This window comes from Terrapene carolina, unplaced genomic scaffold, assembly GCF_002925995.2.
Source record: "Terrapene carolina triunguis isolate 2854851 unplaced genomic scaffold, T_m_triunguis-2.0 Scaffold69, whole genome shotgun sequence".
NCBI lineage: Eukaryota > Metazoa > Chordata > Testudines > Emydidae > Terrapene > Terrapene triunguis.
The window spans coordinates 26007709-26033346 of record NW_020664420.1 but is presented as its reverse complement, the minus strand read 5'-3'; positions in this window follow the sequence as shown (position 1 = coordinate 26033346).

Below are 25638 nucleotides of genomic sequence, written 5' to 3'. Positions count from 1 at the left end.
CCTGCCCCAGTAACACCAAGATTTCCACATTGCTGGGGCCTGTGCCTTGTGAGAGGTCCATGTCAATTTCCTCATCACTATCGTCGCCGCGCTGCAATCGCCTCCTCCTCAGCTGGTCCTGGTTTGGCTTTGGCATGTCCAGGAGGCTCTGCATGTTTTCCAGGACAATGCGCGTGGTGTTCATAGTGCTCAGAATTGCCGCGGTGATCTGAGCGGGCTCCATGATCCCAGTGCTGGCTATGGCGTCTGGTCTGAAAAAAGGCGCGAAAGTAGTATCTGACGGACCAGGGGAAGAAGGGAGGGAGGGAGAGAGGGAGGGAGGGGCGAGTGACACCGCGTACAGGTACAGGGAATGAAAATCAAGAAAGGTGGCTTTGCATCAGGGAGAAACACAAACAACTGTCACACAGAATGCCCCCCCCCCCAAAGATTGAACTCAAAAGCCTGGGTTTAGCAGGAGGGAGGGGGGAAGCAAATGAATGGAGAATAAATCTATTTTTTACATCTTAAGACGACGGCGCAGCATGACTGATAGCCCTTGGCATTTTCTGGGTGCTTGGCAGCAAATACTGGGCGCTTGGCAGTAAGCCTTCAGGTCTATTGCACCATCTGATACCCACTGCAGTACGACAACGATGGATACCAATCGTAATATGCTATCTACTGCCCAAAAGGCAAGGGGTTGCTGCTGTGTAGCAATCTAGCCCCACGTCTGCCAGCCCCATGTCTGCCAGCACCCAGATCGCCATCGGCCTCTTCTGGGTGCTTAGCAGACAATACTGGGCACTTGGCAGAAAATAGCATACTACGACTCTGCTAACGTGCAATGAGCCAGCAGGGCGCCTGGCAGAAAATAGCATACTACGACTGATAACCATCATTGTCTGCCCGGGTGCCCATGATCGACAGCCGCTGCAGTACGACGACGACGGATACCAGTCGTAATAAACCATCTTCTACCAAAAGGCAAGGGGCTGGTGCAATGCAGCACCACGGCTGCCAGCCCCACAGCTGCCTGCACCCAGATCGCCAATGAAGGCTACCAGTCATGCTGCACCGTCTACCGCCAAAAGGCAGTAAGCTGCTGCTGCTGTTTAGCAATGCAGTCCCACGTTTGCCGGCACCCGGAAGAGATATGGTGACGGTAAGCTGAGCTGAGCGGGCTCAATGCTTGGCGTGGTATGTTGTCTGCACAGGTAACCCAGGTAAAAAGGCGCGAATCTATTGTCTGCCGTTGCTGTGACGGCAGGGGAGGGGCCTGACGCAATGTACCCAGAACCCCTCGCGGCACTGCTTTGCATCATCCGGGCATTGCGATCTCAACCCATAATTCCAATGGGCGCCGGAGGCTCCGGGAACTGTGGGATAGGTACCATAGTGCAATGCGCCGGAAGTCGACGCTAGCCTCGGTACTGTGGACGCGGTCCGCCGACTTCATGCACTTAGAGCATTTTAGGTGGGGACACACACAATCGGCTGCATACAACCGGTTTCTATAAAACCGGCTTCTATAAATCCGACCTAATTCTGTAGTGTAGACATAGCCTCAGAGAGTTAGGCCTGAAGCACCTATCGCTGCTCGGAATATAAGGCTGGAACCCCTGTCCTGGAGTCAAGTGGCTTAGGTGCCTAAGCCATTTTTGCAAAAAATGGAGGAGGATGTGCCCCCGCACCCTCCATTTTAACTTTCAGCCTACTGATCAGAGCACTCACCCAGGATGTGGACAACATGAGTTCCATTCCCCCCTATGCCTGATGTGGAGAAACGATTTAAACAAGGATTTCCCACCTCTCAGGAGAGTGCCCTCACTGCTGGACAATGGGATATTCTGATGTGGGTCTTTCACAATCTCTCCTGTTGAAGTTGTAACCACTATGCTAAAAATTATAAGAGAGAGATGACTATGTGAGGCCAACCCAGAAACCTAGTTGGGTTTTCAGTGGGCCCCTATCGCACAAATGAGATAGGCACTTATCTTCCCCTGGTTTGAGGACTGCGCTGGTGCTTAGGTGTAAGATAGATGTCTGGATGCCTAGAGTGAGGCAGCAGTGTGCATGCCCAGTGGCAGAAACTTAGCACCTAGCGAACTCTTACAGCAAAATTTTAGATGCTGAGTAAGTTTAGGGGGTTTGGGGGCAGCCGAGCAAGAGTTCTATGGATCACAGTGGTGCCTAAAACTGTTTAATCTGGGCTTTATGGCTTTAGGCTAAAATGACTTGGACAGCTAAACCCCCTTTTCAAAAATGATGTAGATACTTAGGACCAGATTTTCAAAGGTATTTAGGTGTCTAGAGATGCAGACAAGTGCCTAGTGAAATCAATGGGACTTAAGCACCTATGCACTTTTGCACCTGACACAAGAATCACCTAAAAATTGTCTGCTTGTTTTTCAAATGCTGTTAATTTTGCATGAGTGAACACAGCATTCTGGTAATATTAGGACTACACTGTTCCAGGAAATGAATGGTTTTATTAGTTTTATTTATTAGCACTGTTTATGTCTCTCACTAACCTGGGAGGAGGAGCTGAATGAGCATCCAATCAGATTATTAAATACTGAAGAAGAGTTTACTACAGAACACTCCTATAAATTCAGGGGACATCAGAGACAATAAAACACTCCTGGTAGCTTTTATTTCTGGTAACCAAGATCGTAAAAAGCAAAAGAGGAGGATGGCAATAACTCAGTCTCATGAAAAAAATGTTGTCCAGAGAATTGGATATCAAACTTACTGTAAACCATTTTCACACTAAGCTTCAGTGTCATTTCTGGGTTGGCCTCACATAGTACATTCCACAAATATTGATAACCGTGCCAATACAATGAAACATATGACCTGCTAGGAAATTAAAAATAAATTACCATTTTTTGTTGTTGTAATTATTATTATGGTTCTATTTGCAGGAGAATGCCCAGAGGAAAAAAGTCATATAAAGCTAAATAGATAGAAGGATATGATGTCTTAGCTCTGAGTGATGGTAATTAAGATATTCTGTGCTCAGATCCTATGATGCTCTGGACTGGATTGAGGCCCTGATTCAGAAGACACTTAGACATTTGTCTAACTTTAAATAGTCTGATTGACTTCAGCACGCTTATGCTTAGGCTGGTGCTTAAATACATTGCTGAATTGTGGTCTTAAGAAACAAAGGAATAATTGGCATTGTCTTTTAAAATAAATGATGTGAAAAAACCACCATTGCCTCTTTAAGAAAATAGAAGAGGTCAAAATGGGGTAAAATCTAAGTGTAAATCTTGGAGGAACGTGCTGCTAAGCAACTGGTAATGGAATTAGTTACGCTGAGAATAGTTGCTGAACTAGGAACCATAAAGTCACCACTCTCTCCTTAAAATCTAATCTCAAGACCCACTTCTGCCATGATGTCTATGAGAAGTCAACCAATTAATGACGGCTTCAGAGGCAGATTAAGGAGAGCTGGCACTTAGAGTTTTTTACATGTATAGCTATATAACACCTGATGGTGTAAAAATGTATGACTGTATCTTCCTAGACTGTAAACCCTTCAGGGGCAGGGACTGTGGCTTTACATGTGTTTACAGCATATAGTACAATGGGGCAGTCTTACTCCAACCAGATATTAGATTGCCCCGCCTCAGTTTCTCTTTTTCAATACCACAAAATACACATACTCCATACGTTACTATTAAGGTTGCCCTTCCTTGAGGATGTTTATTGGAACACAACATTAACGTATTCAATTATGCACCCTTACAGCTAGGCTCTGCAGGCCCTTCCCAAGCCCTTGTCTCAGGGCTTGACATTTGGCCCCCTTCCCCAGGGCACCACAGAGACACCAGTCCTCTCAGCTCAGGGTTGGAGGTTCACACACTGGTTTTCTTCTGCTTGTAGTAGTGTTGCCCACTCCTGTGATATCATCAGTATTTGGATCTTGACTCAGGATGGAAACCCTTGGGCAATGATATAGAAGCTACATCCTTGAGACCTACCTCAGGGAAACCCCCTCTGTTTGGCTGCCTTCCCTACTTCCCTGCCTCCTGGGGAAGAACAGTGAGTCACAGCTACAAAATCAAGCAGCCTAAGAAGTCTTCCCCATGTCTGTCAGGGTCCCACAGACATTTTGGAGTAGCTTGGAAAAGAGACAACTAAGGGGGAATATGATAGAGGTCTATAAAATCATGACTGGTGTGGAGAAAGTAAATAAGGAAATGTTATTTACTCCTTTTCATAACACAAGAACTAGGGGTCACCAAATGAAATTAATAGGCAGCTGGTTTAAAATAAGCAAAAGGAAGTATTTCTTCACATAACACACAATTAACCTGTGGAACTCCTTGCCGGAGGATGTTGTGAAGGCCATGACTATAATAGGGTTCAAAAAAGAACTAGATAAATTCATGGAGGATAGGTCTGTGATGGGCTCAGTCACAGAGACCCCCTGGGGACTGTTACCTGATGTGCTGAGACTACCTCTGAGCCTGTTTTCTCTGCCAGTTTGGGCCTCCAGAACCCTGGCTTGTTGAGCCAGACACACAAGCCTGCTGCAACACAGACCCAGGGTCTGAACTACACCACCAAGCTGCAGCTAATTGAAAACAGCTTAAGAAGTGCTCCTTTCTCCAGCACCCAGACACTCAGCTCCCAATGGGATCCAAACCCCAAATAAATCCGTTTTACTCTATATAAAGCTTATACAGGGTAAACTCATAAATTGTCCGCCCTCTATAACACTGATAGATATGCACAGCTGTTTGCTCCCCCAGGTATTAATTACTTACTCTGGGTTAATTAATAAGCAAAAGTGATTTTATTAAGTATAAAAAGTAGAATTTAAGTGGTTCCAAGTAATAACAGACAGAACAAAGTAAGTTACAAAGCAAAAAAATAAAACAAAAACACGCAAGTCTAAGCCTAATACAGTAGGAAACTGAATACAGGTAAATCTCACCCTTAGAGATGTCCCAATAAGCTTCTTTCACAGACAGGATTCCTTCCTAGTCTGGGCCCAATCCTTTTTAGACCAATGTTGTGGTTTATGGCCTGGGTCCAGCAATCACTCACACCCCCGTAGTTACAGTCCTTTGTTCCAGTTTCTTTCAGGCATCTCTTTGGGGTGGTGAGGCCATCTCTTGAGCCAGCTGAAGACAAAATGGAGAGGCTTCTAGGGCCTTTTATATTCTCTTTCTTGTGGGAGGAAACCCCTTTGTACTTTGGTGCAAAATCACAGTAACAAGATGGAGTTTGTAGCCACCTAGGCAAATCATATGTCCATGAATGATTCAGCTTTTTGCAGGCCAATGCCATTGTTTACATGTTAGTTTGAATGTTCCCAGAAAAGCTCAGATATGGATTGGCGTCTCCTAAAGTCCATTGTCAGTTAAGTGTTTCTTGATTGGGCTCTTACTCAGAATAGTCCTTTCTCAAGAAGCTGACCAAATGCTTCACTGATGCTACTTAGAATCAAACACATTGAGATACAAGTACATAGCCAATATTCATAACTTCAAATACAAAAATGATATACACATACAGACAGCATAATCATAACCAGCAAATTACAACCTTTCCATAGACCCCTTACTTGACCTCCTTTGTACAGGTGCAACTATAGGACCCTGGTTGCAACAATGATCTATACGGTCACAGTTCATGTCAATAACATCACAAGATCCATCAATGGCTATTAGCCAGGATGGGCATGGATGGTGTCCTCTGTTTGCCAGAAGCTGGGAATGGGTGACAGGGGATGGATCACTTGATGATTTACTTGTTCTACTCATTCCCTCTGAAGCACCTGGCATTGGCCACTTTCAGAAGACAGGACACTGGGCTAGATGGATATTTGGTCTGACCCAATATTGCCGTTCTTATGTTCTAGAAGAGGGAGCAAAGGGAGCAGAAAGAACAGAGGAAGTCAGGGCAGCTCTGCTCCCTTTTCTCCCCTGACCTCTTGTGTAAAATTGGTCAGTTGTTCTCTACTCCTTTCTCCCAGTAGTGTAGCTGGGGGGAGGTGCAGGGGAAGCAGCCGCTTCCCTGCAGCACATTTTCCAAAAGCGGCGCCTTAGTTAGGGGTTACCATGGCGCCAGCGGGCAGGGCCTACGTTCCACTCTGAAACTTGGCCTGCCGGGCTGGCGCTGGGCTCCTGCAGGCAAGGGGGGGGGCAGCACAGCTGGAGGAGCCATGGGGAGGGGGCGGCATGACCGAAGGAGCCATGGGGGAGCGGCGGGGGGGGGGGCGGGGGGGGGCCGGGGGGGGGGGGGGCGCGGAGCGGCCGGAGGAGGTGCCAAGGGGGCGTGGCCAGAGGAGGAGCCAAGGGGAGGTGCCTTTTTAATGATTGCTCCCCCTGCTCTTAGAACCTGGCTACGCCACTGCTTTCTCCTCCAATTTCTGCAACACCTGGGAAGGCCTGGGGAGCGAGTGAAGAGCTGTCTTCCTTGTTTCGAGGCTTAGAGAGGTGGTGGCTGAAGAGCCCCTGGAGCTGCAGGAGGAACACAAGTGTGCTGGGAAGCAAGGGGTAGATGTGAGACTGTGTGCATAATTAATTGATGTGGGGTTGGGAGGCACAGAACTAATTAATTAGTATTTTTGGTTTTGGGGAGCAGTTGGGAGCTCTGCACCATCAGGCAGCACTTTCTGCAAGTTGGTATCATTTGATCTCAGTAGGGCCTTCTAGCAAGAACTTCGGCAACAGGGGCCAGAATCACCTCGTCTATACATTTGTGAGAGTTAGCAACAGAGTAATAGTCTCACACACGTGTGTCTCTGTGTGTGTGTGTGTGTGTGTGTGTGTAACGGAGTTCAAAAATCAGCAGACAAACCAAAAATGTAACTTAATATTTTTAGTTAAATCTCACATTTTAGGGCCAATCTCATGAATTTTTGTGGTTGACGATATTGCCATAATGTCTTCAGGTCTGTGTAGTGAGACACTCTGGAACATTCTCCTCTACTTGTGTCTCTCACAGGTCCCTGCCTGGGTTCCTCCCCAGGGTCCCTCTGGCCTGGCATTTCTGCCATTCCCACTCCTGACCAGTGGTGCTGGAACAATTTGTATAATGGGGGGTGTTGAGAGACATTGAATCAAACTGTAAACCCTGTCTATAAGGAAACCACTTCAAGCCAAGGGGTGCGGCAGAGCACACACACACACGGCACCCCTAGTTCCAGCTCCTATGGTCCTGACCTCTGTGTAGAAACCTACACCAGATCTTTGCCAATCCCTGATTTTGTCCCTGGCTGAGGGGCAGGGTCTATTTTTTATTCCTTGCATTGCTCACATGACCAATCACGATTCCCCTCAGTGTTTCTGCAACTGTGGCCTTTCCTGGGCAGTCTAGGGAATGGGGGCTGTGCACCCCATCGTACAAGCCTTCCTCTTGATTAATAAATAATATTAATATTTAATTAATAATAAATTATAATACTCTATTATGTAATAGTTTAATTGCCAAATAGATATCATTTCCTCAAAGCAGCAACCATTCAACCAATCCCAGGCAAACAGTAGCAAACTCCAATATGTTCCATGTGTTATTCTTCTAGGCTACTAGGTTGAGAGTTGTGATCTTCAGAACATTTTCTATTTTAAACTAGAGATGAGTGGAACATTTGACTCACACCTAAAGTACACTCAAAATCAGCTTTGGTTTGATTTCAGTCTGTGTTCAGAACCAGCAGTGATTGTTACAAACGTAATTATTCATAATTTTTTAGTGAAAGTTGGATAGAAAATGTTTTGTTTGTTTTGGATTTCTGTGAACATTTTTTGAAGCTGCTCTTTGTGGGTGAATTTCTGTTAGATCTGTGCTCACGTGAGAGCATGCAATATGGTATTTTCCAATATGGGCCCTAATCCCACTTCCGGTGAACCAGCAAACTTCATGCTTTGTGGATTTGCATGGATCCATGAGAGCTGAACTTTACAAAAAGATTTAACCACAGATGAATAAGGCTAGATCAAGTCCAAATACTGTTGAACTTCAAGGGCAAAACCATGCAAGAGAGTTCCAATGTGAGAAATTTGCCAGGCCATTTCAAAGCAAAAGTGAAAGGGTTCACACAGCTCTACTATGAAAATCTACAAGCAATAACAATTAGGTTAAAACTTAATTATGACCTCACGTTTCTTTCATGAACACATAACCAGACTTTACTCCTCTTAAGTGAAGGTTTGGAGGTTGTGTTTATGGAATATTATTAAAGATTCAATAAACATGATGAGCTATTTCATTATAAATCAAAAGTCTCCCATAACTGAAGGGTCTTCAGCAGATTACAAGCATGCTAAATGAATCTTTATCTTACTGGGACAAAAAATGTTCTCTCTAGCATGAAGGAATCCTGCCAGCTAGCCAACTCTGCAACTTTCTCCTGTCCCCCTCAACATGCCAGGGCAGAAGGGAATATGGCTGGCATGCACATAGGGTGACCAGATAGCAAGGGTGAAAAATCAGGACGGGGGTGGGGGGGGTAATTGGCACCTATATAAGACAAAGCCCCAAATATCGGGACTGTCTCTATAAAATCGGGACATCTGGTTACCCTACGTGCACAACACTCCAGTGATCTTCAGTTAGAATAACAGCCATTTAAAAAACCAGTGGATCTTAGAGCAGCCCAAAAGTTACACTGGCCAATTAAGCCCCAGCAATACCAGAGTTTGTGGGAGCACAACGTTGGCTTAAAGCTATCATGCCTCCTCTCTCCTCAGGGTTGAGCAAAGCTCTGTCTGTTTCTTTACAAATCTACCATACCAACTGTCCAAACATACTGTAATGAAAAGACGGAATATTACACAGCAATTTAATGCTCTGGTATATATTATGAAATACGGCCAATGCAGCTTGGTATAAAGTACGTTGCAACTTTTGCTGATACCCCATTTTTCTTGTACCTGTCTTGTTTGGCATTGCAAATGAATGAAGACTGAAATTTAAAAAGCACAAGGTAATGTTATATTAAAGTAAAGCACCACTAGTTTTTCAAATGTTTTTTCAATTGATTCACTTTAGCTTTCAGATCCCTTCTTACACTTTCTGAAGGCTGTTTGTGATTTTCATCCTTTTTTCTGATTTTAATGAGTTTTGAAACAAAGTATTTTTTGCTGGAGACTTGGCAGTCCCAATAAACCTGAGTGTAGCATCACATGACATATTTCACTATACTGTCTGCACTAGGAAATCTAAAAAAACCCTACATTTCCTGAAAAGTACATTTCAATAAATTACAGTTTATGAGGGAGAAAAAAAAATTAGGCGTCACTCACCAAAAATATAGGTCATACTGAAAGCTGGCTCTTCCAGTTAGAACTGGTGGAATTATCTTCCCTGCAAAGACAGCTGTTTTTGTCCTACTTGTGGGTATAAACAGATAAAACAAGCATATCATAGCCAACCCATTACTATGAAGTAGGGAATTTGGCTTCTGTACATATCTATAAGGAAAGTGTGAATCATACATATATTCATAGGTTGTTAAAGATTTATCATGTCTCTACTGATGTTGTGTTCTTTGCAGTGATTTCACATTTCCCAGACTGGTTCTCAAGACAGCTGTGCAAAATTCAGAGGTTTTGGTTTGCTGGCAATTGATGTGCACCTTTTCTTTGTGGTCTCCTGAGTTTCGGGTTTGTTCAAAGAAAAGTCAGCCAAAACCTGCAGGATTAGTCTGGTTTCAAAGTGAACCTATGAAAAAAACACTGAACTTTGCATAGTTACTAACTGAAGTTAAAGCTCAGCCCATGTTTGTTCACAATTTGGCCCAGATTGGTGCTCACTGGAAAGTCAGCCTAAGTTTCAATTCATTCAGACACCTGGCACTTTTATTGTGCTGCCGAGGTTCCACATTTATTGCACTGCCTAACATAGGTGCTGACACTGGCAGCCCCCCATCAGCGCATCCCTCCTACTGGCAGCCCTGCCGATCAGCATCTCCACCTCCACCCTAGTGCCTCCCGCCTGCTGCAATCAGCTGTTCAATGGCATGCAGAAGGCGTTTGGGGGTAAGGGGGACGAGCAACAGTGGGCTGCACTCAGGGAGACGGAGGAATGGAATGGGGACGGGTGGAGTGGGAGCAGAAAGAGGCAGGGCAGGGCGGGGCCTTGGGGCGGAAGTCGGCGCCTATGCTACCTAGGTTTCAAGGGACTTGAAGAAAAAAAATTCTTTAAAGTGCCTCTACAGCAATGTTAGGACCCTGGGTGATAAATAAGAGGAAGTATTTGTAGCAGATGATGATGATGATGATGATGATTAAATTCTTTTCACTTCAGCAGTAACTAGGATGATATTAAATGGCAGCTACTTAAAGTGGGACATTTTAAAATCAGCAGGCCTGGATAACTTGCATCCAAAAGTTTTAAAAGAGCCATCCAAGGAGCTGTCTGGACCATTAATGTTGATTTTCAATAAGTCTGGACACTGGGGAAGTTCCAGAGGACTGGAAGAAAGTTAATGTTGTGCCGATATTTAAAAAGGGTACATGGGATGACCTAAGTAATTATAGACATTGATATATATATAAAACATTGATTCCAGCCAGAATAATGGAACAGTTGATACAGGACTTGATTAATAAATAATTAATGGATGATAATATAATTAATACCAATCAAAGTGGGTTTATAGAAGAAAGGTCTTGTCAAACTAACTTGATATGTTTTGATACAATTACAAGTTTGGTCGAAAAAGAATACAGTATTGATGTAATATACTTAGACTTCTGTAAGGCATTTTACTTGGTACTACATGATCTCTTAATTTAAACTGATACACATTAAATGGTTAAATTGATAGGTCTCAAAATGTAATTATATGTGGGAAATCATCATCAAGTGGGTGTGTTTCTAGTGGGGTCCTGCAGAGATAAGTTCTTAGCCCTGTGCTATTTAACATTTTTATCAATGACTTGGAAAAAAAAAATCAAACTGATAAACTTTGCAGATGACAAAGATGGGGGACTGGTAAATAATGAAGAGGACAGGTCACTGATACAGAGTGAACTGAATCGCTTGGTAAGCTGGGTACAAGAAAGCAATATGCATTTCAGTATGATCTGATGTAGTTATACATCTCGGAGCAGAGAATATAGGCCATACTACAGCATTGGGAACTCTATTCTGGGAAGCAGCGGCTCTGAAAAGGACTTGGGGTCATTGTGGATAATCAGCCAAACATAAGGCCAGTTAGACACTGGCCTAAAGACACTCTGGCCTACAACCTGTGGGTATATAAATAGGGGAATATCATATAGGAGTAAAATGGTTATTTTACCTCTGTGTTTGGCACTGGCGTGACTGCTACTGGAATACAGTGTCCAGTTCTGGTGTCCACACCTCCAGAAGGATATTGATAAATTGGAAGGGGTTCAGAGAAGAGCACAAGAATGATTAAAGTATTGGAAAATAAGAAATGATTAAGAGGTGACTTGATCACAGTCTATATTTGCTTAAATGGGGAACAAAATTTGGATAATAGAGGGCTCTTCAATCTAGGAGACAAAGGTATTACAAGATCCAATGGCTGAAAGTTGAAGCTAGAGAAATTCAGACTAGAAACAATTTTTTAACAGTGAGGGTAATTAATGATTGGAACAATTTGCTGTGGGCTAATTCTGGTAGATTCTCCATCACTGGCAATTTCTAAATCAAGATTGGATGTTTTTCTAAAAGATAGGCTCCAGTTCAATTACAACTATTGTGACGGAAACGTGTTATACAGGAGGTCAGACTAGACAATCACAATGATCTTTTTGGCCTTAAAACCAGTTCATTCAGACACCATGCACATTTATTACATGCATAGATAATAAATAACATGTAATTTACAAAGTTTTGTTGTGAATATTTTCCATGTATTTTTGTTTCCTTTACCTGTTTCCTTTCCTTTCTTCATTGTTTTCCACAGATACATAACAATGTTGCTTTATGTGGCCAAGTCTACGGACAATAGCTGACCTGATCATCCTGATTTTTAAACTGTTGTTTTTTTAAGTGGAACCACATTTCTTGACTGAGAGGGCTAGGCAACTATTGTAGATGACCTTTCAGTTTAGCTAGTAGGAAACTATAATAAGTGTAAAGTCAACTCAGATTGCTGCACTCTGTCAACATCCTCTGATGTTCTAGCATAAATAATGCTAGTTATAGAAATCTGGAGCTTTAGGGAGTTGCCAACATGAAAATAGGAATGATTGGAATATATTCCAGTGCATTCTCATTGCCATTTTAGGAATGGGAATGCTTCTTATAAATCAGTTGAAACCTAAATCTCCTAGGGAATGTTCCCAAACAATTACAAGTTTAGAATCAGCAGAGTTAGTACCTGGAGAAGAATGAATAGGAATCAGAACAATAAGACATATTTCCCATGCTCATTAGAGGCACAGCCAAGAGTAGGAGCTAGTGTGGAGCTGCATTGCTCCTGGGAAGGGAGGTACTTGGATGTATTCTGCTTTACAGAAGCAGGAGACTTCTCTGAATTCCTTGGCTACAGGGTTAACCTGCCCACTACTTCACTCCTTCTCTCCCTGCATTCCAGTCTCACCTCACAGTCTGGTGCATTCTGTTCTGTCTCTCTGCTCCTTGGAGCAATGCTACCTGGCCCTCCAGGTAAGGAGGAAGACTTCTTGTGCCTTTTCACGCACTGTGCACCTATGTAAGGGTCATGCAGAATCACTCTCTAAGAGAAGCTTCAGTGTTACTAGCTGTTTCTTATTCTTGCCACAATATAGTGGTTCTTGATATTTTCCCAATTATTCCTAACATACTATATATAGTAACTGCTTACTTGTCCCATTCATTTAGAAAGGGACAATTGTGTGTGTGTGTGTAATAAATGAAATTTTTGCCTCTGACTTCAGTTAGAGCAGGATTGGGGCCTAGATACAGGAATAATGTTCTGTGAATTTATATATGATTTTAGCTTTTAGATTTATATGAGCCTTTCCAAATAACCTGGGGGTGCGTGGGCATTATGCAGCCTCCTTTTGGCTGAACGGCAGTGGTGATTCAGTAGTTGAGCAGCAATACAATACACCACAATTTAAAATACAAAGTGAAAAGGAATGTTGTATCCACTTGAAATTGTAGGGAGAATTTAGTAGTCAAAATATATTTTCCCAGACTTTGCCAAGGCAAAGTTTAAGATCTTTAGCAGAACTGGTCCAAACAACAGAAGAAAATATTATAATTAAAAAAAAAAAAAAAAAAAAGGACAGTTTTGTTCTTTTTAATATTGAAAAATCCAATGCCAATTAAAAAAAAAAATCTAAAAGATTACTGCCAGATCTAATTTATACTCTTGCCAAAAGTGCATTGGTCTCTTTAACAAAGCCAAGGGGTCAGGACCTTAGGTTTATATCTCATTCAAATGGCAGCCTTTCCAGCAGTTCTGTCCCCTTTAACATCATGCTGAAGCATTTGGACTAAGAGGAAGAGTGCCACCTGCTGGATCACCAGCTCTACTTTCTAGGATCCCCTGTGTTTTTCTTAGAGGTCTCCCATCCAAGGACTGACAGGCCAACTATGCTCGGCTACAAAGCAATTCACAACAATAGGATAGTTTTTGGATTATGGTAGTGCCTACATTATGTTAGGTGCTTTGTAAACATTACTGTGGCACTTAAGAGACCTAGTCATGAACCATCATGCTAGGCGCTGTACAAACACAGAACAAAAAGATGGTTGCCTGTCCCCAAAAGCTTACAATCTAAACATATAAGATGCAGCCCTTGACCCAAAGAACTTACAATCTAAGAAGACAAGCAACATATGAAAAGTGAAAAGGATAAAATATACATCATTTAATCCCCTCTGCAGAACCCCCCACCCCCGTCTTCAGTGGTCCTCTAACATCCGAAGAAGTGGGCTGTAGCCCACGAAAGCTTATGCTCAAATAAATTTGTTAGTCACAAGTACTCCTGTTCTCTAACATCCCATTATTTACTGGCGATTTCTTGTTAGTGTATGGTAGAAGGAATTTGAAGAAGGAGAGGGCAGTTTACAGAGTAATGTCCTCTCTTCCTTCAAATCCTGCCTCAAAATAGTTTTTCTGGTTCTCAGAAGTAGCCCACCAGTTCCTATTTTAATCTACACAAAATGTTGGTTGTTTCTCTTTTGACAGCTAAAAAATACATAATCTCCAATGAAGACTACCGAATTAAGTCTCGCAGAGACAAAAAAAAAAAAAAAAAGAAGCAAATCTATAATGTAAAGTCACTTGGAAAAGAAAGAGGGAAGAAAAATATTTGTCACCTAATTGCCAATGTACTCCTGAGAACATAAGAACAGCCATACTGGGTCAGACCAAAGGTCCATCTTGCCCAGTATCCTGTCTTCCAACAGTGGCCAATGCCAGGTGCCCCAGAGGGAATGAACAGAACAGGTAATCATCAAGTGATCCATGACCTGTTGCCCATTCCCAGCCTCTGGCAAACAGAGGCTAGGGACACTATCCGTGCCCCCCTGGCTAATAGCCATTGATGGACCTATCCTCCATGAATTTATCTAGATCTTTTTGGAACCCTTATAGTCTTGGCCTTCCCAACATCCTCTGGCAAGGAGTTCCATAGGTTGACTGAACATTGTGGGAAGAAATACTTCCTTTTGTTTGTTTTAAACCTGCTGCCTATAAAGTGCTGAGGGGGCACTTAATGAAGGTGAACAAGGATTTCTGACATTATGTCTTTTGGCTTTGACATCTGTTGTGTTGACAGTATCTTGGTAATAAAAGCAAATTATGGGATCAGTTATAACCTTTGTTTGGAAGAAAGTCCATAATTCCAAGAAGTATAATAATGGAGCATGCTTTAAGAACAGCAGAACTTCAGACCTTTTCATAATATGTCGTCTTGTAAAGCTCTGCCTGTGTGTGGAGTCTCTACTTCTGTGCTTCTAGCAAATATAGCCAGTATTTAACCTATAACTATGCCCTTATATCCATCTGTACTTCCCAATACATGGGCACAGTTCTGCTCCTCTAGAAACTAATCTTTCCACTGATTTCAGAAAGTTGCTGTGTACCTCATTCTGAGCTTCCATACAGCTTCTTTACCAAAGAAAATACACACCTGCAGAGCAGCTGAGATGAGCATTATAGGACAAATAACTTTTGCTCAGAACCAATAATGACATTGGCTGCAAATGGCTTTGACCCCCAAACCATTTAAACAACACAGACATCAAGATTTAGGGAGTCATAAGAAAATCTCTACTAATGAGGATGGCATTGTTTTGATGGGTTCCTTTGGAAACAACAGTATGAGTTGTGTAACAGCAGGCAGATAAGAGCCCTCTAGAGAAAAGCAGGAAAAAGAAAGAAGAAAAGAAAGTAAAAATGACTAAGATGGAAAAATGGACTGTTGCCCCTTCAAAAGGTGAGGATTTTGAAGTTTATGTACAAAGGCTTCAGAAGGGTGTTTATCCCAATGACACTGAAGAGAATAACAGGTAAAACCCATTTTCCCCACTGCGTTTGAAAAAGAGACATTTGCAGAAAGAACGTGTTTCTCTCAAGAACCAGATGCTACGAACTATGCAGACTGGATTAATGTGCTTGAAATCATCACATGCCCCATCAGACTTCCTCACTGAGGGATATAAATTTCACTTTCAGAACCTAGACAGAGCAGTGGAATAGCCATGGGGCTAGAGAGATGTCTGACAATTCGAGAGAGTACTTCAATATATATATGCCATGTGGAAGGAAGGAAAGCCCAGGCTACAGGAAAGAAAGAAGAAGGATAGCCTTGTGGTTAAAGCATTGAACAGAGACTCAGAAAATAGACTTTCTAGCTCTAACACAGACTTTGTGTGAACTTGGGCAAGTCATTTAGGGTTAAATCCTAAATCAATGAAGCCATGGGAGTTTTGCCATTGACTTCAGTAGGGCCAGATTTCACCTCCCCCTGAAAATTGAGATAATAGTACTTCTTCTCTTTCACCCTTTGTCTCTCATATCTTGTAAGCTCTTCAAGGTAGATATGTACAGTGCCTAGCACAATGGGCCCTGGCTTTTCAGACTACTCAAATGCAATAAATAAGTAATAATACAGAAGATGACAGGGGTCACCCCACCCTCAAGTATTTGAGAAATCTGTATTGGCATTGTTTAAGAACATCGTATCAGCATTTACAATAAGCTGAAGTGTGGGGGCTGTGGTGTAAGAGTAGTGATACAAAAAAAGTCTACATTCTAAGAAACTGGTTGAATTATGTGACTGTCATCAAGACAGAGAAAGCAAAAAGTATGGCTAGAAGTTATTGTTGGGAATCAGTCTTTGACCAATTTCAATATTCTGGTCCATGTGAACTCTGTAGTAATCAAGTCAGCAAAACACAGCACAAACAACTCTACATCATCCATGGGCTACTAAGCCTTTGTAAATATTATACATTGATTTTGTGACAGAAGAATAAGCAAATGTACTTCGCTGCAGTTGATGCTTATTCCAGGTGGCCAAAAGTGGTACTTGCAACTTAAGACTACTGAGGCATTGGGGAATATGTTTGTTGCACATGGTTTGCCTGAAGAAATCAGTTTGGATAATGGTGTACATTTTTTTCCCTGAGGAATTTGAATTTTCCTCACGAGACAGTAAAACACACTATATCAGCTGCTTATAACTTACCATCAAATGGCTTAGCAGAACTCTGTGCAAAAACTTAAAAGGGCATTGGATAAAAATGAGGGTAGAACCCTGAAATGTTGTATTACAAACTTTCTTCTATTGTACAGGTCAAAACTACAGCTCACAATACAGAGAACTCCAGCAGACATTTCTTAAGTGGTCAGTTACAAATTAAATTATGATTAGGCCAGATGTAGCCAAAGAACTAGATGAAAACCATCACAGATGAAGAAAGCTATAAAATAAGCTTCTGAGGTGTTTATGGCTAGAATAAAAGGTATTGTTTTAAAAATCACAGTGAAAGAAAGATGTGCAGAAAAAGAGTGGTAAGAAAGGTATTGTGACCAGAAATATACTTGATGGAGGTAAATGAGGAAATAATGGAGAAACATATTGACCTGTTGTTACTAGATAAAGGTTCTCTTTTTTGCCTTCATTTTAGATACATGTAATCCATTCTTCCTGTTGTTGAAAACAACTACTGATTACAAACACCAAAGGATAGAGCAATGCTCAGTAGTACACTTCATGGTAAACATAAAAAATATGTTGTTATCTGAGCACTGTGAACTACAGTAGCTACATAGTCATGTCAGAACAAGCTTCTGAGTGTTTGGCCCTAGTTTACAAAGCCTTTACCAAATTGGGATCTGACAATTTCAGAACCTTCCTCACCCATCGTGACCCTCTGCAACATCAATGCTCTGCAGGAATGATACTGCCAGAGGAACTCAGCTTTAGGCTCACATGAACTAGAGGCAAGACATTCTCATCAGCAGGATCCTGTTTATGGAACACCTTACTGGGAGCAATCAGATTGGGCCAAAACCTGACAGTGTTCAGATCAAAGTATAAGGTGCACCTTTCAATACTGCTTTCGCCCAGGAAGGATGCCTGTAAATAAATTATGTCAGATTAAAATTAAAATTCACACACAACTTTAACTACAGCTTTGAGATGCAGGGGATAAGGTATCTAATTGCTTCATTGACATGTAGTTTGTGCATCAATCAGAGCAGCTGCGCTAAGCTAAACTGTTTCAAGGCACTCTCAAATGGATTTAAATGTCCACACAAAGGAGTTTACACCAATTTAACTAAACTGGTTTCATGGCAGGTAGGGCTGCTCTGTAGTGCCCTCCTGCATGGCCAGCCAAGACACTGCAGGCGCTTCCTGCCTCAATTCACCAGTTGCGGCTGAAAGCTTGGCATCAGTCTATACCCATCAATGTAACACTAACATTCAAACTTTGGCAATCTGTACCTTTTAATGCACAAACAAAACAAAACAAAACAAAACAAAACTCAAAGGCAGATGGCTACCTGCAATGCTTGAGGGTGAGGGCAAAGCCTGGCCTTGGGGTTCTAGGCTATCACTGAGGAGCTCCTCCTCTGCCTCAGTACCACCCTGCACTGGCCTGAGAAGCACCAGGCTAGCCTTCTTAACTGGCCTGCTGGCTCTTGATTGGTCAATATTTCCTTCTGGCCCTTCTAGGCCTTTGGAGGACTGTTTTATTGGTAACATGGTCTGAGTGGATTTTCTTTCAGCAGGGGGTGTCAGGGCATTGATGCCTCAAGCAGGGGGCAGAGGAGACCTGATTGACACTGTAACAAGGTTCTTAACTGCCTTAGTAAAATTTGTGCATGATTAGATGAGCCCTTAGATAGAACCCTGTTGAGTCACTTCACATTCCTGTTAATTTCCCTTTTTAAAAAAATTCTTTCTCCTCTTTATCAGCCAAATCCTCAAAGCTTCAGTAAAATAGTTAGCTCCACTTCCAAAACCGGTCTGATAATATAGAGAATGAAAGATGTGATCCTCACTGCTAATCAGAGAGAACCACCAAGCAGGTCTGTAGCCACTACTGCAAGTTAAAGAGGGAGTAGCGTATATGACCTTTCCTTACTCCTTTATGAAGAATTTTAGCTTAGTGAATCCAGGCTGTGTGCAACCCCCCACTAAGCCAGTGCATCTACTTAATTCCCTTACACAATTTTTTTTTGCAGAAAACCCTTCCTGGTGGCTTGGACCTCCTGAACAGGCAGTTTGTTTCTACTGCTTTAGATTATATTGTATTTTTTATGTCAGTGCAGAATGGGACCATTATTAAAAAGAGATGCTTTTGTTTTCAATATCCCTATAACAAATGGTCAAAATCATAAATTTAAATATACAACAGATGAATGAGTGTGCCCTGGGATAAATAGCCTGTGCACTGGAAATCATCATCCCATCCCTCCCAACAGCATTTCTTGCTGCTTATGTGGTGAACTCCTGTGGTTTGTGGGTAGCCAATTTGGTAGGTGTGTGGAAAAGCTCTGAGTTGAAGTAAGCATTTAATCTTCATTACCTCTCAGTCATTACACAGATGGTTGCGTGAATGTGTGTGCATGTGTGTGTGTATGTATACACATGTCTCAGTAGCATACTTGAAACCAATTTGCCCTTTAAAAGCATACTAAATAGAAGTGTTACAAAACTGCAGAGATCACTAGAAGGACAGAGCAAATAGCAGGCAAATCTTTTCTTTATGTAATGCAATATTCTAGAACCTCAGGCCTGTTTTCTTTTAATAACATTCCTGATTTTGGATTTTTGGTCTCAAATCTGTTACTTGAAATTAAAAATCTCTGTACCTTGCTACTAACCCTTTGAGATGTTCCATTCTCCCAGTTTTGCAGTCTCCCTATTGTACTTCACTTTTGTCACAGGCCATATTATGTCATAGGCCATATTTTCAAAGGTATTGAGGTACCTAAAAATGCAGATAGGCATCCTATAGGGTTTTTAAAAGCACCTAATCCAGTTAGGCACCTAACTCCTATTATATTCCATGTGCCTAACCTAAGCTGCTTAGGTGTTTTTGACAATCCCATTAAACAACTAATGCATCTTTAGGCACCTAAATTCCTTTGAAAATCTGGCCCTTAGCTTCTTTGTGCCTGTGTTTTCAAATCTGTAAAACAGGGATAATAATGCTTGCAAACTTGCAGTGAGATTGTCAAACTTATGTCTGAAAACCTCGTTGAGATCCTAAAATAGAAGGAGCTAGAGAAGTGTAAAGTATGAATATTTTAATATTTCTTTAACACTAAGCACATACGCCTGTTATTCTAGAATGAGCTATTTGGAGACTTACAAAGACAAATTCGAACTGTAGAACTATTTCATAATGATGCCATTTTCCAAAATGAATGTAGAAAGTCATGAACTACCTTAACTTTTGGCTTACAAAATGTTCCTCAAATTGTTTCACATGCCCTTTAACGAATATAATATTGCATCTTGACTCTTTGTTTGAATGATTCATTCTTAATACTTTAAATCAATCTCGAGAATGAGTATTTTTCTTGTGCATTATGTTATGAGGCAATGTATCAAACATTGTTGTTATATCACATTAGTGACTCATTGGTCAGACTTCTGAACCTGGTGCCAATCTTATGACAGTAATATGGAAAGCTTCTGCTCTTTGTCAGTGCAGTAGCTCAAACAGGTCAGTACACTTTGGTTTTCCTTCTAACATAATATTAATGACTCATTTGCCATTTCAGTTTTAAATTATATTATTCTTATCTAGTCATTTGGTTTCTCTCAATGCCTTTATGTCTTCCCAGACAGTGATCAAACTTGAATGCCTAATGCTATATTAGAATAATCACCACATGTACTGACCCGTTTAAATTCAACGGGAGCTGCTCAGAACCTCTGAAGAGAGGCCACTTTTATTTGTGTGTCTAAATATTGTGCAGTACATTGACTATGTGGCCAGAAATATTTTAAATCATGAAAGTCCTAAAGGCTGTAAAGACAGTCTTGTGGCTCCCATAGAGGGTAAAGAGGTGATGTGAACTTCTAACTTCCAGGTCTCTTTTTAGAAAGATTGATGTATGGACTTTTCTTCACATTGGCAATGTGTGGATGCTTCTTTTTCCCATAGAGCTGCACAGAATAAGGGGCTAAAGGCTCCCTGCCACAAATGGAAAAGGAAAACCCCTTTGTAAAAAGAATAGGGCAACAGACTCAATCACTGCCTGGTCGTAGTGAAAAAACTGGTGTGTATACAAGACCTTTAAGGTCCCCAGTCTGCTAGCCAGGGGCGAGGAGTCTTTTAGACACTTTTCTCAAAAGGAGCCACTTGTGGGGCATTTAACTTCAGGCAAGGATGCACAGAAGAGTCTTGGCTTCAGCTTACCAGCTGCACTAAACACCGTTAATAGTCCTAGATGGGAGCCCATGCAATAGCAGTCTACCTTGTCATTTAAGGCTTCATTGGTAGGGAGTTCTAGAGTTATGGAACTCAGCTATAGTGTCAGTCAAGTGGAGCTCTCCCTTAGATGCAGAGCTTTTCAGTAAGGCATCTGCACATGACAGGATGTAAAAAGAGACTAGCATTCTCCTAGAAAACATTTTTTTTTAAAAACGGAGATATCCTATCTCCTAGAACTGGAAGGGACCTTGAAAGGTCATCGAGTCCAGCCCCCTGCCTTCACTAGCAGGACCAAGTAGTGATTTTGCCCCAGATCCCTAAGTGACCCCCTCAAGGATTGAACTCTCAACCCTGCGGTTAGCAGGCCAATGCTACTAACCCCAATAGACAGTACAATGGAAGGGCAGAGGATATTAGCCTTGATCTGGATGGAATATGCATTGATTCCTAATCATGAATCAGCACCTAGATGCTATGGGATGGGAATGTTATAAATTCAGATAGAGCTGTACATGTTTATATCATCGTATGGCATGGACAGTTCATTGTATACTGACTGAAAATAAATATTGACTCTGGTTCACAAATTAAATTGAAAAAGAAAAAGACTGAGACTAATTGAGAAAATTGAAAATAAGCCAATTTGTCCTCCAAAGTTTTCCAGAAACAGAACCTATAAACCTAGAAACTTAAATCCAGCTGTTTGTGCTTTCTCTGACATTATATAAAACATAACAACAAATGTATTTTATATTGTGCAGTTCATACAAAATATACCCCAAAGCAAATAATAACATGGAATGCACTTAGACACACCCAATTACACTATAAAATCAGAATGCTATATGGCAATTAATCCAAGGTAATCCATAAATCTAAGCAAAACCTACTGAGAATAAAGTAAATTAAAGAAAATAATTTTGATTTGGCATTTCAAATACCATAAACATGAACTATAAAATGTAATGGCCAGATTTTGAAAACTCATCCTTCAGACTTCTACTTATAAATTACAAGAACAAGTCATAGTGGGTGCAATTTTGTTCCAAAATAAATTGTGTCTGCAATTTATTTCATTTGACTGTTTATCTGCTAGATTGTGCTAGCAAATCAGCTACTTAGAACTCTAAATGACCTGCACTGTAGATGCAGCTTTGCCATACAATGATTTTTGCCTGCAGTATCAGCCATTTTGATATCTACCTGCCTGGTTGTGCCTGCAAATCATAGACATCTAAAAACCTAGAAAACTATGGGCCTTGTCCAAAGTTAATTGAAATCAATGTTTTTTCCCCATTAACATTAATCATTTTTGGATTAAATCATAAATGACCTAAGGTGCGAGTGCAAATCATTGCAGGCTCAGTGTTGCATTCAGACCCATTGAAGGTGCAAAAATGGAGGTGTGATTGTGCAGGATATAATCACAAGCCCCAGGTCCAAATGGATCTGGGGAATATATGTTTCATAGTCACTATGCCAGCTGCTCATGAACACATCAGGCCTAATCCATGGAGTAAAACTTGCTATGGAAATGCTATCCTCAATAAAAGAGAAAGAAAAAGTGTATCAAGGAGCCAAGAACATAAACAAAAATGTTCTGTAACTTATTCAGATATCTAGAGTCGGTATATATTTATCTGTGAAGAATAAAGAACATCAGAGAATAACATTTTATTGGTACAGAATGCAGCATTTAAAGACAATAAAATATGCAACAGCTGGGAAGAGACGGCCTTCCTAAATTTGTTTGGGATGCTTTTCTGTCTAGATACATCTTGCTGATTCAACTATATTTATGCAACAAGGTGCCTGTGATATCAGCAAGCATAATTTGCAGTAATCAGGTCCATTTGTTATGAAAAACACACAGCAATAGATCATCACTGGTAGGTAAAAGCCCTGTTCTGTGTATGAGATGTGAACAAATACTAAAAACTGTTAAGTGTGATAAATTAATTAGCAACTGTTTATTTTCCTCTGTGATACTTCAAATTATCCCTGGTTTAATTTGACGATCACCCTAAGCAAGCATCAAGGTCAGCAGGTTATTGTATATATAAGCCAAATGGACCTTTGGGAGATGCCACTGTCACTTTCAGTTAAGACTCTAAACTATAACACAGGGTTGAGAATATTTAAACCATGCAGGAGCATTCCTTGAACCTGCTAACATGATTTAATTGTTCCAGGTGACGAATGAAGTGCCCCCAATCTGATGATATCTTCAGATTATTCTTAACCCAGTAGAGGGGTCAGGATTGACAAGGTTTAAGTATAGATCACTGCCACACAGGTAGTTCTGCAACTGCTTTTTAGAACTATGGGCCTGATCCTCCGAGATGCTGAATGTCCTCAACTCAGTGAGCATTCAGAGAGCTCAGCACCTCAGAAAAGAATCTCAGTATTGGGTAGGCTTGGCCAGAAATCAGGGAGATCAGGTACAGGAGAGGAAATAACTTTCAACAGATAATTTAGGTAGGTCAATTTTATGACTCCATCTACTCAAAGATAACACCTGATTTAGATGATATATTCATTAGATTATTAGGATTTTGGCATAAAATAAAAAATGGACTCCTTGGCACATGATTTGACACAGGTAGAAAAACACCTGAATAGCATCTGGTATGCTTACTAAAAAATCCCTGGCAGAAGGTGTAGCTGGCTGGAGAACAGAGGTAGCAGTTGCCAAAATGAACTGAGCAAACTGTTTTTTGAATGGAAAAAAAAAATCTTCATGTATTTGGGGAAAGATAACAGAATAGATGATCCATCATTTAGAATTATCAGTCCAATCCTTTATTTTGTGCAGTGGAGATGCCCACAGATTCTGGCCAGGCAGTATGATGTTAGAGCAGGGGTGGGCAAACTATGGCCCGCGGGCTGGATTCAGCCCGCCAGCCATTTTAATCTGGCTCTCAAAGCTCCCACTGGGGAGCAGGGTCTGGGGCTTGCCCCGCTGTGGCGCTCCAGCAGGGAAGCAGGGTCGGGGGGCCTCTCCACACAGCTCCCGGAAGCAGCGGCATGGTCCTCCTCCGGCTCCTACATGTAGGGGCAGCCAGGGGGCTCTACTCTGAACATTGCCCCCCGCCCCAAGTGCTTCCCCTGCAGTTCCCATTGGCCGGGAACCGTGGCCAATGGGAGCTGCAGGGGTGGTGCCCACAGATGGGACAGCACGCAGAGCCGCCTGGCCGCGCCTCCACGTAGGTGCCGGAGAAGGGACATACCGCTGCTTCCAGAAGCTGCTTGAGGTAAGCGCCGCCTGGAGCCTGCAGCCCTGAGCCTCCGCCCGCGCCCCAACCCCCTGTCCGAGCCCTGATCCCCTTCCCGCCCTCCAAACCCTTTGATCCCAGCCCGGAGCACCCTCTTACACCCCAAATCTCTCATCCCCACCCCACACCCCCAGCCCGAGCCTTCACCCCTTCCCGCACCCCAAACCCCTGCCCCAGCCCTAATCCCCCTCCTGCCCTCCAAACCCCTCGATCCCAGCCCGGAGCACCCTCCTACACCCCAAACTCCTCATCCCCAGTCCCACCCCAGAGACCGCACCCCCAGCCGGAGCCCTCACCCCGCTCCTGCCCCCCTGGAGTAACTACAAATCCTGGATCCCATCAATCTAATAGAATTACCAATGAGAGATTTTTGGAAAAGAAAAGCTGCTTTGAAGATTGGAAGGGGCTGTGGATGGGTATTTTATGTCTCCACCTATGCGGTAATATTTAGCTATGGAAAGAATCTTTAGTGGGCTAGTGGTGTCATCTCTCAAGCCTAGCAGTGTCATGAATCTGCCTGTCAGAATGTGTAGCATAGAAATACAGCATTCCCACCCTCTGCTCCCCAGCAGCTCTCACCAGCCTCAATAGATATATATTTGGTAAACTGGAAATTATCATCTAGAAAGCAGACAACTGAATTTGGCCCATCATCCCCTTTAAATACTAAACCGAGAGTTTATTTCATTTAGCTTTTAAAATTGTGTTTACTTTGCACTGATTTCGTATAGTGCCTCCAGGGTTCTTTACATACGCAAACCTCATTAGCTGGTTGGCTGATATGGAAAGAGGGAAAAACCACTCAGAGCACCTCAGTGGTAGCTCCTTGACAGGTGTGGTCCTTCACAAGTCCACTCTGTCCATCTTGGAGGACACAAAATCCAGGCTTGTCATCGACCCAGGGATTTTTGTAGGATAGCTCTTTTGATGGTCCATAATAAATACAATAAAGATTAATGAGAATATAGTGCAAACTTATAATACCTATCAATGAGAAATGGGAAATGGAAGTGCAAGTGTGTATGAAGTACATGTGCGTTGCCATTTCTCTAACTCAAGTAGGGAAAGCAAGTGCACAGGTTGAGTAACAGTAACATTATCATGTCAGTCCCAGCAAATGTCTGGAATATGGATTTCATTGGGTTACTAGCTCAATACCAGACCATTAATTACCAAGTATTTGTTTTACACAGACAAAAACGAGGCAGCATGTCTACTGTCTGACTCTGCCCTACATATCAGAAAATAACAGAAATAAATACTACATGAAAATAGGCCACCAAAGAGGTCAGTGGAAACAGGGTCAATCTAAAATCAACTTGAGGCACAATGTGACATTTATTTGTCATGAGAACAGGCTGAGAACCAAGTGAAAGACAGAGAGGACCAAAGTCAGACCTGGTGTAAGTGGGTACAGCACATTTAAAATCAGTGGAACTTCACAACTTACACCAGCTCTTAATTTGATCCTATGAGTTCATGTTCTGTGCTCTATTGAACAATAAACGGTGAAGACCTACAGACAGCAGGATGGCTCCTGTAGGAA